The sequence below is a fragment of the Silurus aristotelis genome (genome assembly GCF_946808225.1).
Source record: "Silurus aristotelis genome assembly, chromosome: 28".
Taxonomy (NCBI): Eukaryota; Metazoa; Chordata; class Actinopteri; order Siluriformes; family Siluridae; genus Silurus; species Silurus aristotelis.
In genome coordinates this window covers 10,233,832-10,250,272 of record NC_139601.1, presented here as the reverse complement: position 1 = coordinate 10,250,272, position 16,441 = coordinate 10,233,832, and the positions used below count along the sequence as shown (strand labels likewise).

The following is a 16,441-nucleotide window of genomic DNA, read 5'->3' as shown; positions in this document are numbered from 1 at the left end:
AACAATGTGTTACTGTGGTGGAAGCAACTTAACCAGCTTTAACACTTTGATCCCACTTTGTTCTCAACTGTCATTTTTTACAGTACCCAATGTGAGCATCATGTTGTTAGTGATATTACCTGTGCTAAAATATTTGTATATTTGTAGTACAATTCCATCCAATACATTCCATATATATATATATATATATATATATATATATATATATATATATATATATATATATATATATATATATATATATATATATATATATAGCAATTTACACTGGAAATGTGCATCTCACTTGAAAGCTAACTTCTCCTAAAATGAATTAAGTATTTCAATACTGTTAACTCTCAGAAACATTTTTGAACAATGCTTGCTAAACAGTGCCTAAATTTAAAGTTTCACTATAAATAAATTAGGCTTTGAGTAACCGTTTTTTCACAAATATTAATAATATTGAGCTGAAATAATAAAGAACCTGTACATGCTACCTGACACATAGCCTTCCCATGAGCTCACACACATTTCTCCCTTGGCTCTTGTCTTTTTAGTTGGCACTGAAGCCAAGATAACGATTAATTCATTTTGGAACAGGATAGCTTGCACCCAGGAGATGCCTCCACTTGCTACTGATACGGAATGCTGAGGTCACTGAAACTGTTCTTGCTATATATATATATGTATACTAAATTATATGTTATGTCTTTATTATGTCTTTCAAATTTTGCTGCTAGTTCCCCCCCAAGGCCTCATCTTGGAATCTGTATAATTTCTGTTGAAACTAGTGCTTTTGAATACCATGTGTGAATGTGGTTACCTAAATATGTTGTTCATGTGCTGAGTTAACAGCAGTTAACAGAATATATTTTGCAAGAGATTATTTTTATATGAGTGTTTTATTTATTTTGTTATAAACTGTCCTGCTTCACAATTTCCCTGACCTCCACAGTTAAGGAAATCTTAGATAGAAACTGAATAGAGTTCATGATGATGTCATGGTACATTGACCACTGCTTTGGTGTTAACTGTTTAAGAGTCAAAAACAAATGGCATAATTAGATAATTAAAATAAGTAATTACAAAACATTATTTGATTGAATAAAGACAACATTCCTGTTTTCCTGTTTTTGTATAAACATTTAATAGCAGCAACTTGTTAACAGCATTCCTGTAAGTAAAGTCAATAATATAAACTAAAAATGGGCAACACTGGTACTTAATAAAAAAAATGGAATGAGTTTTAACCAGATATCAGCTGAATTGGAGATAATGCTACATGGAATGCATTTGGTCCTCTTTCTAATAATGGGCAATAAATTCAAGCAGTGTTTTGCCAAGCGGGTCATTCTGCATGCTTATACTGTTATAACTGATTTAACAAAAAAAATAAATAAAATGTTGTGCTTTGAACAGGCTTAATAAAAGTCACCTCAGCAATTTCAAGAGCTTCTACTAGTTTTCTTTTACCCTACTCAGAAACAGAACAAATCAAAATAGTTTATGTATAATTTGACAATAAAACAATATAATCATAATATTTTTTTAAATGTCTATTTCTGTTTGTTATTTGAGGCTCCATAAGAAATTAAATAAATTATAATCTTGAATTTTTCTAAACCAGAAAAAAACGACTTAAAAAAAAAAAAAAAAAAAAAAAAAAAAAAGAGTCATCAATGGCATGACAATCCCTCAAATTACCTAGGCGGTAACAAGTCATCAGCCACAGAACATTTGTTGCTGCTAAGTTATGGTTGGCCACTGACTTTGACGGCTTTAACACTGAGGATGATTGCGGGGCAGGGAAGGAACTGAGGAAAGTGTTGGCGTGTTAATGGTAGGGCTTGTGCAGAAGCTTTAATTGATGAGCAGCAGTGTGGAGGGTGTCCCAGCACTGGGTAAAAAGGGGAGGTGGATAAAAAGGGGGGGGGTGATGGGGGGTAATGGGGTGATGGATTACACTGACATCTGCTTCATTCATTCCTCAGTGCCGTCGTCACAACAACGCTCCTGGCCCCCCAAAAATGCTGCCCAGTCTCCCTGAGAAGTGCTCCTGCACGTTAGCGAAATGTTAAGCAAAATCCAGCTAACTTTGGGATGCTATTTATTTTGTCCATTCCAAACCTCCTTTCTCTTCCCTAGGAGCAGACAGGAGGGTGAAGGAGAGAGAGCTTTTCAATTTTGAAAGATGATGTCAAGAGGAATTTTAAACTGAGAGTTCGAACAGATCTTAGCATTGCCCTTGAATAATTGGTGCAAAACACTTTCTTTAAGAATCAGCCAAAGCATCTCAATAGATGACCGGTCTGAAAAGGCAGCTGGCCAAACAACCTCGGCATCAGCTCTTGCACACCATGAGCTGAATCACAATATCTTGTTTTGAAAAAGCTACTTGGGGCCCTCTCATTTTGGCTTTGACTGATCTTGTTTGTGACATTCTGAATGGCAAACCTTTTGGAGACCTTAACACTTGTAGCTGGAAGTGTTAGAAAAACAATTATGTGGAGACAGACTCCACGTCCAGCCCCATCCATCTCACATGCCTTACACAATGAATAACCGGTCCCACCGGTGGATTTATGCATTAATTAAGGCATTTGTTTATTAGGTCTTCATCCAAATGCTGTTTCTTTCTAATCTGGACTGTCTAAAGGTAAAATGTAATCTTTGCTTATATATGTTTGAAAGGATTGTAGAATCTAACTTTTTTGGAAGAACTTGGATCACTGATCACCATAACTGAAGAGAGTTTCAGGAGTTTCTGGACAGGTTATAAACACAAAATAGATGTTTCCTCCTGTCTATACAATACATCTTGTGCCAACAATACTCAAATTGTATATATAAATGTTCTTGCCATATTTTCTCATATACAACAATCATAGAATTGTCAAACATTTAACAATCACATTGGGAGTTCTTTTTCTCCTAACATGACCAATGTCACATTTTATCCCACATGTACACACCTGGAATCCCACAGGCACATTTAATTTATGCTTGTTTACCTGTCTCAGTTTGTGGAACTGCTGCAGGAGTCACGTTTGGATTGGGCTGCTTGCTGCTATCATCGCTGATTTCAAAGAGCCTTCAAATATATTCTTTTGGAATTGAATCTTGGAGTACAAGGGTATTTAAATAATTTTAAGGATGTACTGTTTAAGAATTATTACACATACAGTATTTTCTAGAATTTTTGCACAAGAGCTTTGCACTAAATCTACAAGTGGGTCTCATTTTCTGTCTGACTGTCTCAATTGTTTTGTCTGTTTGTCAAGAGAGAACATGTTTTATGACAGTAGGAAACATTATAACTGCTTGGTTATTATAAAAATTAATTAAGTCATAAACAAGAGCAATAGACAAAGAAATTATGTTACTGTATAAACATGGTCTGAAAGTCTAACAGAGGATATATTGGAGTGATTTTTACTGGCTTAATGTTTGAGTCAGATTTTATTTTCTTGCAATTGTTAGACGTTAATCAAAACTTTATGGCTCCTATTTCATCTGGCATCTTAGATGGAATGTTAAACAATGTCTGTGTCTTTACTAATAATATTGTTTGTGTTAAATAGTTTACCTGCTGTCATGTCAATTACAAAAATGTTATTGAAAATGTTTTTAAAAGGCTTTTGTAATTACATAAAGAAAATGCAGTAAAGTGTGCCAATGCACTGCAATTCCTTATAAAAATAAATTACATTCTATAATTATTAAAGTGAACTTAACAAACATCTGTGCTCATGATGTTCTATTAGATCATAAACTGTATTGAAAGTCTAAATAAGATTTAACGTAGGTTCACTTTGGAATGTAAGATTTGGTGCTCATTAGTCTTCAAGATAATCCAGATAGTATTTAAAGATAATACAGTTTAGTTTGGGTTAGTCATCAGAGTGTTCACTACTGATATCTATGGTAAAACAGAACAGTTTCTGTCAGGTCTTAGATTTTTGGAGTTTAGCAGTGATATGAACTTATTCATGCTATATTAAAGAAATAAGAAAAAATAGAAACATTTTACTTTACTGCCCAAATGTACATGCATTGGACAGAGTAATAAAACACCCATTTAACTGTTCATTCTTGCCAATTCAACCAGCTAATCAAGTGGCAGCAAAAAACTTGCAGGTAAAGGTCAAGAGATTCAGTTATTAACACATTAAACACCAGAATGAGAAATTCGACTTTGAGCATAGTACAGTATGGTCATTGCTGTGAGGCAAGCTTGATTGAATGTTTCAAAGGCTGCTAGTCTCTTGAGATTTTTACTTACAACAATCTCTACAGTTCACACAGAATGGTGAGAAAAAAGTGGGTAGCAGGAAACACCTTGTTGAAAGTGGTCAGATGCCAGACTTATTCCAGCTGACAAGAAGGCCACATTTACTCAAATAACCACTTTATAACCATGTTTTTATAGCCATTTTATAAAAAAGCATACCATAATGCACAATATGTTGAACCCTGAAGCAGATGAATTCCATTAGCAGAAGCCCACATTTTTTAGCAAAGAACAGTGGGCACAAACTCCCCTAAAGTCGACAGCTGGAGACTGAAAGAACATCACCTGGACTGATAAGTATAGATATCTGCTGTTACATACTGTATAGATAGGCGAATATTACAAGTAGTCCAGTATTATTTAGTGGTCGCTCGGTAAACCGAAAAAATCGGCCCAAATTATCTAATTAAATCATATCAACATAGTCCAGAATCTCAAAGAAAAGTTTCCAACACCTTATGCATGGAATGCAGACTTTATCCTGCTATAATGGCAAAGATGGTCCAAATCAGTTTCAGTATGGTGTTACTAATTACGTAGCTAGTGAGTATTCTTACGGAGTTACCATTTGCATCGCATTTTTAAATAAATGCTGTTCTCTGTAAAGCAATGTGAAAATCTTTTCATATATGGTAAATATTGTATAAAAGTTGTATAAACATAATTTATTCTAAATATCCACTCTATTATATAATTATTTTGATCAATATTATGCCAACAGTTTAGATTTACTTTTTCATAAATGTTTTACCCTTGGAGCTCAGGTCCCCACCGTTTGCATAAATAAAAGATCCCCCATCCAAATTATCTTCTGGTTATCACGAAACCTCTCCTTGATAGGTCGAGACACATATCAGTTACTGCCTCACAGTGTTTGAGCAATGGAATGCAAACTTGTGTATATTGGAGTGTGTGCCTTCTGAGTAATATGGCTATTTATCTTGTATCAGAGAGAGTATAGAGGTCCCTCATACTAATGCCATCTTCTCAATCTACTAAAACGAAGATTATTCTAATCCTTCTTATCTATTTTGTATAGCTAGACAAATTGTTTCCATAAATAACAGAAATTCTTCATTATAGAAATAGAAGTGTAAGATGGAAAAACATAAGATGCAAAGCTCTTTAGTAAACAACATTATTCACATGACTGTAAAGAGCAGATAAATACATAACATAGTTTTTATTTCAACAGGCAATTGTTATCTTTGTGTCTTTAATATCTTTGGACAGAGATCACCTTTATTCATTATATTTTTAGAGAGCCTGTCAAAAACATTGCCAGGATTCTGCAGGATGCAAAAAAGTCACATGAGTAGGAGGTATTTACTTTCATGTGGGTCTGAGCGAGTGACCAGATATAAAGAATGGCCCCACAGAGATAGCCTGAAGATTGGATAGTACCACATGGATAACTTAAAGATTGGTCCCACTTGGTTAACCTAAAGGTTTAACTTATTTTAAACAGTTTATGCTTCATTCTCAGTAGTTGCTTTTCCATGAATAACTTAGATGCTGACATTTGACATATAGATTTGATAATAAAATCCAAATTGACTGATCCTTCTTAAAGATTCTTGTACTGATTCTTTCAACATGCTTTTGTTTTGTTTAAGATATATGTGTTGATGCTTATCAATACATATTTTTTGTTTATATTACTAAAAATATATATATTTTTTGTGTAGATTTGAATTGGATACATGCACTGGAAACATATTTAAATACCAAAATCCCAATACTTATTTCGCCTTAATGTAGCAAGTTAAAAAATTTACCACAAAATACCACAAAAAAACATCTCATCTAAGGAAAGAATAGCTGTAAATTTGAAAAAGTGCACACAAAGTAGCACATGTAATTTATTAAAAAGCTCAATGGTATATAAACCCTTTCATTTTCTTACATGGGATGCACTTTGGGCTGCTAAATAATCTTCACAAGGCCATGACTTTAAAGTCTTTTTTTTTTAACTTAGGGTATCACATAGCATGCATTCCAGAAGTTGTATTGTACAGTAATGACAGCTATAGCCTTTGTGAAACAGTGCAACTCTGGAGGTCCACACACCCTTTTTGTGTTTGCCCACCATGACTGACAATGAAGCGGATCCATTTTGTAACTAAAGGAAATATCATCAAACTGCTTTTAATTACAGATCTCCCTCCCCATTTGCTTTATTTCCTCATATGTGGCATGTGTCTAAAATTACACTCTGTGTAGATTTTTTTTTCCATGACATGCACCAACTTGCAGCCTGCACCCAATTTGTGGAATATGGAAGAACAATATTGCTGGATAATTAAAGCACAGAGCCAAGTAAACATAAATGGTTCCTGCACAAGCCTGATATTAGTGGCCAATGTACTTTCTCTCTTCATCCTTTTAGACGTGAAAGGAATGTAGTAATTGACACTCAATCAAAAAACATCCTTAGGACCAGCAAGCACATGATGAATATGTAAATACTTTAGCTTTTCCACGTAAATGCAGAGAAAACTGTAATTTTCTGAAAAAAGAGCAAAATAATAGGAGGATTACTGTGGTAAAACAGGCATGTCCATAGCTTATAGAGCAGGTATAAGTGTAGATGTAATCTTGCTGTGACCTAAACGAGAAAGTTTTAAAGTTAAAGCAGTTTTCATTAGTTGCTTATTATTTATTATTTAAAGTGACTCTTATGATCATTGGCAGTATATATTTATCCTTAAGGCAGTTTAAGTGATTTGAATTTAAACTCTAATTACATTTATTTAAAAAAAATTATTGACTGCTCGATCTAGTAGTACATGAAAAGGTAAGTTTTTGCACTGATTTAACAATAATACAGTCAACATATGTGAGGGAAGAAATCTGTGACTATACAGTGCAAGTGCAAATAATATAAAAGCAGTATACATAGATGAATGAGAAATGGTTTGAGATGTCAGTACTTTGTCACTTGCAGAATATGCCTACATGAGTCTTGAATTATTAATTCATCTTTTTCATCACCTCCAGCCAAATATATTCAGGAAAAGGAATGTAGTGGATCATCTTTGATGGTCTCCTTGAAAGAAGAAATAAAAACAGTTATGATGTTGTGACAGACCTGAGGAAGGGAAAGCTGAGTCCTGAACCACTTGATGACAGATTAAATCTGCATCACTTGTATTAAACCAATTGAGGTGACTTCAAAAGATACTTGCCAACAAATTCATGAAAATTGGGCTTTAAAAAGGGCTATAAATGGGCTTTTTTTGATCTGTCATTGATCCTGGTCTTGCCGGTTGTAAAACAATTGCATTGAAAACACTGACTAAGAATTGCCATGATAGTCTATACAATTATAAATTATTATTTAATTGTACATATAAGAAAATAGATTATTAATTGCGTGAAATATAACAAATGCACTCTGTATTGGTCTCCAGTTCATCGCAGGGCACTATATACACACACATTCACACACTGAGGCAATTTATTATAACCAATCTATCTATTAGCTTGTTTTAGGGAGGTGGGAAAAAAAACCGGTGTTGGTAGAAATCCCACATAGGCTGGTAAAACATATAGATTTACATACAGTACTTAAACGGATGAAAAACAAAATTAAACAAACGTGCAGGAGAAAACAGGGGACCCTGGAGGCAGTAATGCTTCCTAGTGTGCCATTCCTATTTATATTATCTATATCTATTTATATAATGGATTTTACATATTCTATATGATACATGATTGCAATTCTTGACAATTGACATATGATTTCTTGTTAAAATATATAATAAAATATCCACAAAGAGGTCATGGTCCACATGTACCAATAGCTGACATGACACCATTCCTATCTGGCCTAACATACCCTGGTGATAATTAAAACATTAGCCTGAGACAGAGTTCTTATTTAAGGCCAAGTTTTTGATTCCAGGCATTAGGCCAATCTGAGCAGCCTGTGACAGGTAGTTTTTGGCCCAACTAAGACTTTCACAGAGCCAGAGGGCTTCAGAGGACTTGGGTTGGCCCTGTTCACACCCATGAGATTTAAGATCACACAGGAAATCCGTAGAGTTGTCAACTTTGAACTAGTTGTGTGCCTTTCCTGGGTTTGGCATTATGAATATGAAAGTTTGAAGTCTCGAATGCTATACAGCAATGCGAAGTGAACTAGATTTTTACAGTGATTGATTACCTTTTATTTGTACTTGTAATGTGTAGAGCATAAACTGTTTAGAGGTTTGCACTGCAAACAGACTCTAACTGTCTCATTATGCAAAGACATAAAAAGATAAAAGAACATTGAAGACATTTGGAGGGTGTATAAAAACCACCTCTTAGTAACTTCTGCATCAGTGTCATTCATGTTACATATGATATACCACATATTCCATATCATGTTGGCATGCATGATGGCAGACAAATTCCATATCATGTTGGCATGCATGATGGCAGACACAAGTAGTGACTGTTGCAAATAACACATCAACAATATCCAATGCTAGTTCAGTGTAAGGTCACATCTGTGACACCGCCTGCTGGAAGATCTGAAAGCAAAATAACTTTGCTTACGTGGCTTTGTCTCATAAACTGGCAACACCAGCTGAGGTCTGTTTCAGTGAACTTGGGAATCTGCCAAGCTTCTTTCAAAAACAGGTTCGAACAAGTGACAAGACATGGATTCTTCAGGGAAAGAGACCTCTGTTTGCCTTGGTGCCAAGAAACTCTTATTACGGTGTGTATGTTAGTACTTTAAACAATGCATAAACACATACAGGACATATATATAACATCTGATGACATATCTGAAACACAATTAGAAGGTAAATGTCAGGCAAATGAGAGGCTCTTTCATGATTGGATGAACAATACAACAGTGGATGGCTTGGGTGATGGGCTTAGCACCCAGTGACCTTTTACCATGTGTGTGTGTGTGTGTGTGTGTGTGTGTGTGTGTGTGTGTGTGTGTGTGTGTGTGTGTGTGTGTGTTTGTGCACGTGTGTGTGATTCTCTGTTAACTCTGGCAGAACAAGAAAGAGAGCGCTGCTGATCAAACCCATTTTTGATTACACTCTACCACTTTGTTCAGGTTGCAGCAGGGCATGATTTATCGTCTCCATCTCAAGGAAAGAGTGAATAACAAAATGCATTATGCAAATAACAGATTAGCTGTGATGAAGGTGCATGGCCAGTGTTGATAGATCTGGTATTTATTTAGACAAATCAAGTGTGACTGAAGTTGCATTATAGATAAGGACAAAAAAAAAAGATTGTAATTTTGTTATTATTCTTAATATTTTTTACTAGATTATATATAGAAGTTTATATACTTTTATACATTTGGAATGGTTAGACATATCTGACATCTATATAAATAATTTTTCTTTTCAATGTAGAGCTAAACATGAGGCCAGTTTATACAAATAAGTGGAAAACTAGACATGTTTCTGCACTAAAGCAAAATAAAGCATTTCCTTCTATATCTATTCTGAGCTAAGCATTCTCCTTTCCCAGGCTAGCTGCACATTGCTTGTTGTTGTGTCCCACAATCATTGTTTAGACAGCTTGAGGCTTCTTCAAGAATGGAAATTTGATATTTGGAGTAAGAGGGCTGCATTGAACATTTTCAGAAATAATCTTATTTTGTCTATCAAACATTGATTTTTTATACATCAAAGTGATTATTCTATGGGTATCGTTCTGCTCAGGTAAGTAAACATTCTCTATCACTATCACAGGGATCAGTATCTGTATAATCAAGAATATAAACTGAAAGTGTTTTTGAATGTGATGTGGCATTGGGTGGATCGGCCCAATAGTTTTTTCTTCGTGTGATTAGTTGTAAATGTTAAATAATAGTTGTTGAGTGGTGCTTCATGTCACCTTACTGTCAGTATCTTCAGTTCAGTGTTTGGTCAGCGGTTTGAGGGTCCAGGTCATTTTCTCAACAGAAAAACACAGCTGGGCTGTGCTTTCAAATCTCAGGCTGAAATAGTGAGAGAGGGAGATAGAGAGAGGGAGAGAAAGTGAGACAGGGAAGGGAAGAAGGAGAAATATTAATTTCATAGCTAATCCTGTTATGGCTGTAAATGTAATTACATTTTTGGGGTTACAAGTAGAGCAAGAAATAGGTTACTGTCCTTCTATTGTAGGTCTATCTGCTAAAAAATTGTTAAGCAAACTTGTTTAGTACTTGCATGAAAACTGTTGTAATGATGAAATCGGCAACCAGCCACTGTTAATTACTTCTTCTGAGACAAACTAGTCAGACTGCCTTGTCTCACAAGTACATTCTGCTGGAATGCCTGCTAAGTTCCTACAAACCATTCTCTTATTCACAAAACAATCACTGCTGCCTAATATAAGAAACGAGATGGTGTAGTGAGATAACATTGACAGCCTCTCCTGAAAGGGAAACATATACTATTATTACCAAAACCCATTGTCAGAAAGATCTATTTGGAATAAAATGTGACAGGGCACAGTCAGCGGATACTTGTGCGATCACAATTCACCATAAACCACAGTTACATAGAAACATCTCCAATTACTGGGTCACAGACTACAAAGCAGGCGGTCTTTCAATGATGTGAGAGGATAGAAAGACAGAAAGAGGTAGAGAGAGACAGAGAAACAAGAGAAGTATTATTACCTACAACCAGGAAAACACAGTATTTCTTGATGGTGTGTCCATAAGCAACAGACTTATTAAAGTCATATATCATCCAAAACCAACATATGCTTAATAGTGTTTTGGTACTTTGGAGGTGGTATTACAAAATGATATCACACCAACAAAGTCCTATACATGAGTGTAACCTGGGTAGCCTTTTTTTAAAGCCATTATAATAATATGAATTTGAATAAGGGTACGTTGCACGTTGCAACATTGCACAGTGGCTAACACTAAATATTTCAGTAATGCAAATTGTTAATTATTTATGCCATTCAATGTTGTAACTTTTAACATTTTTATATTTTAATGAATATTTTAAACTCCATAATATTCCAAGTTTACTATTATTTTAAGTGCAGTGTTTATATCAAATAGAAGGTTAAAGTATAGCTAAATGCTATAATATATATTATCAATACACAGAAGGTGACAGTAATTACATGAATAATAATAATAATAATAATAATAATAATAATAATAATAATAATAATAATAATAATAATAATAAAAAAAAAAAAAAAAAAAAGAAGAAGAAGAAGAAGAAGAAGAAGAAAAATACCATCTGGTAGGTGGTTGGTAAGTAAATTAATATTAACATTTTAAAATAAAAAATATTTTTTGTATTTAATTTAATTTATAAAGTTAATTTTCATTCTAATCTGCCATTTAATAAATAAGATTTCCATTGCAACATCTGCTCACTGATTTACTAGGCAGCGTGTTCAAGATTTGTTTTACTTACTAAATTCAACTCAACAACATCTGCAGCTCAATTAAGTCCAAATGAACTAATGACCTCATCATTCAGCTGATACAATTGAAAATCTGGCAGATGTACAAGCATTCTTTCAGTGCAAGTAATGCTTACCTTGGTAACTACCTTACAGCTACTCCTCATTGTACAGATGATAAATATACCAGTGGAAGATATGAACCAGCATATTTGATAATATAATGCCTGTAAGTCTGATGTATATAACAAAAAGTTAAATGCCACCCCATTCATAATTCTAATTCAGTTTTGACTGAATGAAAGGGTTTATTAGTGCACTGGTGTGTGCTGTTGAAGGAACTAATAAAACATGTAATCTATTAGGAATAATTAATCTTTTACTAATTGGTCATTTTGAGTTCATATTCTAATTAACTAAACCAATAGTGGGAGCTCCAAGTGAAATGCAAATGCAAATATTTAGAAAGAGCTCTGGCACAAGCAGTGTGACTGTGGTGATCTGAGCTCAAAGGAGGCTATATTTTTTTAGCTGCTCAGCCATTTTAGCAGTGATAAAGCTGCCTGTCACATTTTTCTCCCTGACAACATCAGTTCCCATTCACACCCCAGCCCCGAGTGAGCCCTAAAGTGCCCTACAGCCACCCCTTCCTTGCCTTGTTTGCATTCAAATGTGCAAAAATCCAAAAGGTGACTTTTTCTTGCAGCTAGGTGGAAAACTGGATTAGGCTGAAGTGACTGAATCCTTCCAGCAAGATGTTGTGCATGAGTGTGTGCTTGTGAGAGAGATAGAGGCCTTTCCGGCTGATTGTAAAACTGTGCCTTTCAGCTTTCAGTTCCCAGTGGCAGACAGCCAATGACAGTGATCCTTTCTCCTATTCGTAGTGTATCCCCCAACATTGCACCAGGTTTATCACCATCAGTACCTTTTACTAAGATGTGAATCATAAGTGAATCATATTAGTATTTTATTACATATATACTATTCTATTATTATTGTTTATTTTCTTTTTAATGTTACTGCTGTAACAGTAATGTGCTTCTAGATTAAAAAAAAAATTAAAATAGTCAAATATGTAACCCTTAAGGATCGCTTACTTCGCTTGGATTGCTTTAAAATATTTTCTTTTTTTTTAGTTCAGAACCCTTCAGCAGAGTGTTTCTCTATCGGAAAGAAACAGAACCCCACACTATTTGTTATAGCTTATTTAGACAGGTAAGTATAAAGCAATCTTATTTCGGTGAAGTCTACTTGTAAAAAAATGTTGCTGTTGAATTAAGTTTTAATCAGTCTGGCTCCAACTGCAATTATAGTTTAGATTAATTGCAGTCTCAACATCAAATTAAGGTAATTGGAAGAAATTAATTGAGTATATTTTAAAATCGCTCTTATGCTCATAGACCATATTGGTCTAGTTGGCCATATGCTCATAAGTTATAATGACTACATAGTGTACAGTTTTTGAAGTTAAAGTATTTACAATTGAATGTAAAATGTAAAATTTATATCTTGGATCTGTATATTTTAGTAAAGTTTCTTTGAGACAATGTTCATTGCAATATGTGTTGTGTATCAGTTATTTTTGTAGAAGTTCTCAGCAACACAAGAACACATAACCTGCTGCAGGATATAACTGTAATTCTACAGAAATGCAGAAATATCCAAATTAATATTTGCAATGGTTTTATGCTCTTAAGCACGCATGTAAGCTTTACTACAGATATCTCAGAAATTCTTAAGAAATCTGTGTTTCAGATTAAAAACTTTGACAGATATATGTGATTGAAGGTTTTGCCATTACACTGGTAGCAGTTAAGAATTTTACAATATGATAAAATAAAATGATATAGAATTCTAAGAAACCCAGCCATTAGGGGGGCACAAGCCAGTGTACTCTTAGTGCCGGTCCCAAGCCCGGCTAAATGGGGAGGGTTGCGTTAGGAAGGGCATCCAGCGTAAAACATGTGCCAAATCAAATATGCGGATCACAAATGAGAATTTCATACCGGATCGGTCGAGGCCCGGGTTAACAACGACCGCCACAGGTATCGTTAGCCGACAGGGTACCGGTGGAAATTGGGCTACTGTTGGCCGAAGGAGGAGAAGGAGGAGAAGGAGAGGAGGAAGGCGTCTACAGAGACGGCAGGAAAAGGAGCAGTGTAGGAGAGTAGAGGTTCGGGTTGGTACTTTAAATGTTGGTACTATGACGGGTAAAGGGAGAGAGATAGCTGATATGATGGAGAGGAGAAAGGTAGATGTGTTGTGTGTTCAGGAGACCAAGTGGAAAGGGAGTAAGGCCAGGAAGGCCAGGAAGGCCATTGGAGGTGGGTTTAAACTGTTTTATCATGGTGTGGATGGAAAGAGAAATGGTGTAGGGGTGATTCTGAAGGAAGCGTACAGTAAGAGTGTAGTGGAGTTGAAGAGAGTTTCTGATAGGGTGATGATCGTGAAGGTGGAAGTTGAAGGGATGATGATAAATGTCATCAGTGCCTATGCTCCACAAGTTGGCTGTGAGATGGAGGAGAAAGAAAGATTCTGGAGTGAATTAGATGAAGTGGTAGATGGTGTACCTAGAAAAGAACGATTGGTGATTGGGGCAGACTTTAATGGGCATGTAGGTGAAGGGAACAGAGGTGATGAGGAGGTGATGGGTAGGTATGGTTTTAAGGAGAGGAATGTGGAAGGGCAGATGGTGGTAGATTTTGCTAAAAGGATGGAAATGGCAGTGGTGAACACGTATTTTAAGAAGAAGGAGGATCATAGGGTGACGTATAAGAGTGGAGGAAGGTGCACACAGGTGGATTATCTTCTGTGTAGGAGATGCAACCTGAAGGAGATTGGAGACTGTAAGGTGTTGGCGGGGGACAGTGTAGCTAGACAGCATCGGATGGTGGTCTGTAGGATGGTTTTGGAGGCGAAGAAGAAGAGGAGGAAAGTAAGGTTTGAAAGAAGAATAAGATGGTGGAAACTGAAGGAGGAAGAGTGTAGTGTGAGGTTCAGGGAAGAGGTCAGACAGGGGCTTGGTGGTGGTGAAGAGGTGCCGGATGATTGGGCAACTACTGCAGGAGTGATGAGGGAGGCAGCTAGAAAAGTACTTGGTGTGACATCTGGAAATAGAAAGCAAGACAAGGAGACGTGGTGGTGGAATGAGGAAGTGCAGGAGAGCATTAGGGGAAAGAGATTGGCAAAACAGAAGTGGGATCGACAGAGTGATGAGAAGAGTAGGCAGGAGTACAAGGAGATGCGGCAGCAGGTTAAAAGGGATGTGGCGAAAGCCAAGGAAAAGGCATATGAGGAACTGTATAAGAGGTTGGACACTAAGGAAGGAGAAAAGGATTTATACCGATTGGCCAAGCAGAGGGACCGAGCTGGGAAGGATGTACTGCAAGTTAGAGCAATAAAGGATGGAGAGGGAAATGTGTTGACTAGTGAGGAGAGTGTGTTGAGAAGATGGAGGGAGTATTTTGAGCAGCTGATGAATGAGGAAAATCAGAGAGAGAGAAGGTTGGAGGATGAGGAGTTGGTGAAGCAGGATGTAGATAGGATTAGTAAGGAGGAAGTGAGAGCAGCGATTAAGAGGATGAAGAATGGAAAGTCGGTTGGACCAGATGACATACCGGTAGAAGCGTGGAGATGTTTAGGAGAGATGGCAGTGGAGTTTTTAACCAGATTGTTTAACAGGATTCTGGAAGGGGAGAGGATGCCTGAGGAATGCAGAAGGAGTGTGCTGGTACCGATCTTTAAGCATAAGGGAGATGTGCAGACCTGCAGTAACTACAGGGGAATTAAGTTGATCAGTCACACCATGAAGTTATGGGAAAGAGTAGTGGAAGCCAGGCTGAGAGAAGAGGTGACCATCTGTGAGCAACAGTATGGTTTCATGCCGAGGAAGAGCACCACAGATGCCTTATTTGCTTTGAGGATGTTGATGGAGAAGTATAGAGAAGGACAGAAGGAGCTGCATTGTGTATTTGTGGATTTAGAGAAAGCGTACGACAGGGTGCCGAGAGAGGAGTTGTGGTATTGTATGAGGAAGTCAGGTGTGTCAGAGAAGTATGTGAGGGTGGTGCAGGACATGTATGAGGACAGTGTGACGGCAGTAAAGTGTGCAGTAGGTACGACAGACTGGTTCAGGGTGAAGGTTGGACTGCATCAAGGATCGGCCCTGAGCCCTTTTCTGTTTGCAGTGGTGATGGACAGGTTGACGGACGAGGTCAGACAGGAGTCTCCCTGGACTATGATGTTTGCAGATGATATTGTGATTTGTGGTGAGAGTAGAGAGCAGGTTGAGAAGAGCCTGGAGAGGTGGAGATATGCGCTGGAGAGAAAGGGAATGAAAGTCAGTAGGAGTAAGACAGAGTACATGTGTGTGAATGAGAGGGAGGGCAGTGGAGTGATGCGGTTGCAGGGAGAAGAGGTGGAGAAGGTGGAGGAGTTCAGGTACCTGGGGTCAACAGTGCAAAGTAATGGAGAGTGTGTTAGGGAAGTAAAGAAAAGAGTGCAGGCAGGGTGGAGTGGGTGGAGAAGAGTGACAGGAGTGATTTGTGATAGAAGAGTATCTGCAAGAATGAAAGGGAAAGTTTATAGGACTGTGGTGAGACCTGCGATGTTGTATGGATTAGAGACAGTGGCATTGAGTAAAAAACAGGAGGTGGAGCTGGAGGTAGCGGAGCTGAAGATGTTGAGGTTTTCGTTGAGAGTGACGAGGATGGACAAGATTAGAAATGAGTTTATTAGAGGGACAGCACATGTAGGATGTTTTGGTGACAAGGTGAGGGAGGCGAGATT

At 36.7% G+C, this 16,441-nt stretch overlaps 1 long non-coding RNA gene across 1 annotated transcript; it reads right to left on the bottom strand.

The window, feature by feature from the left end:
• Positions 1–239: 239 nt before the first annotated feature.
• Positions 240–2,518, bottom strand: LOC310722336. Its single transcript, XR_014532334.1, has 2 exons — positions 431–2,518; positions 240–392 (listed from the first exon to the last, which is right to left on the bottom strand). It is a non-coding gene; the product is annotated as an uncharacterized lncRNA (long non-coding RNA).
• Between the last annotated feature and the right edge of the window lie 13,923 nt (positions 2,519–16,441).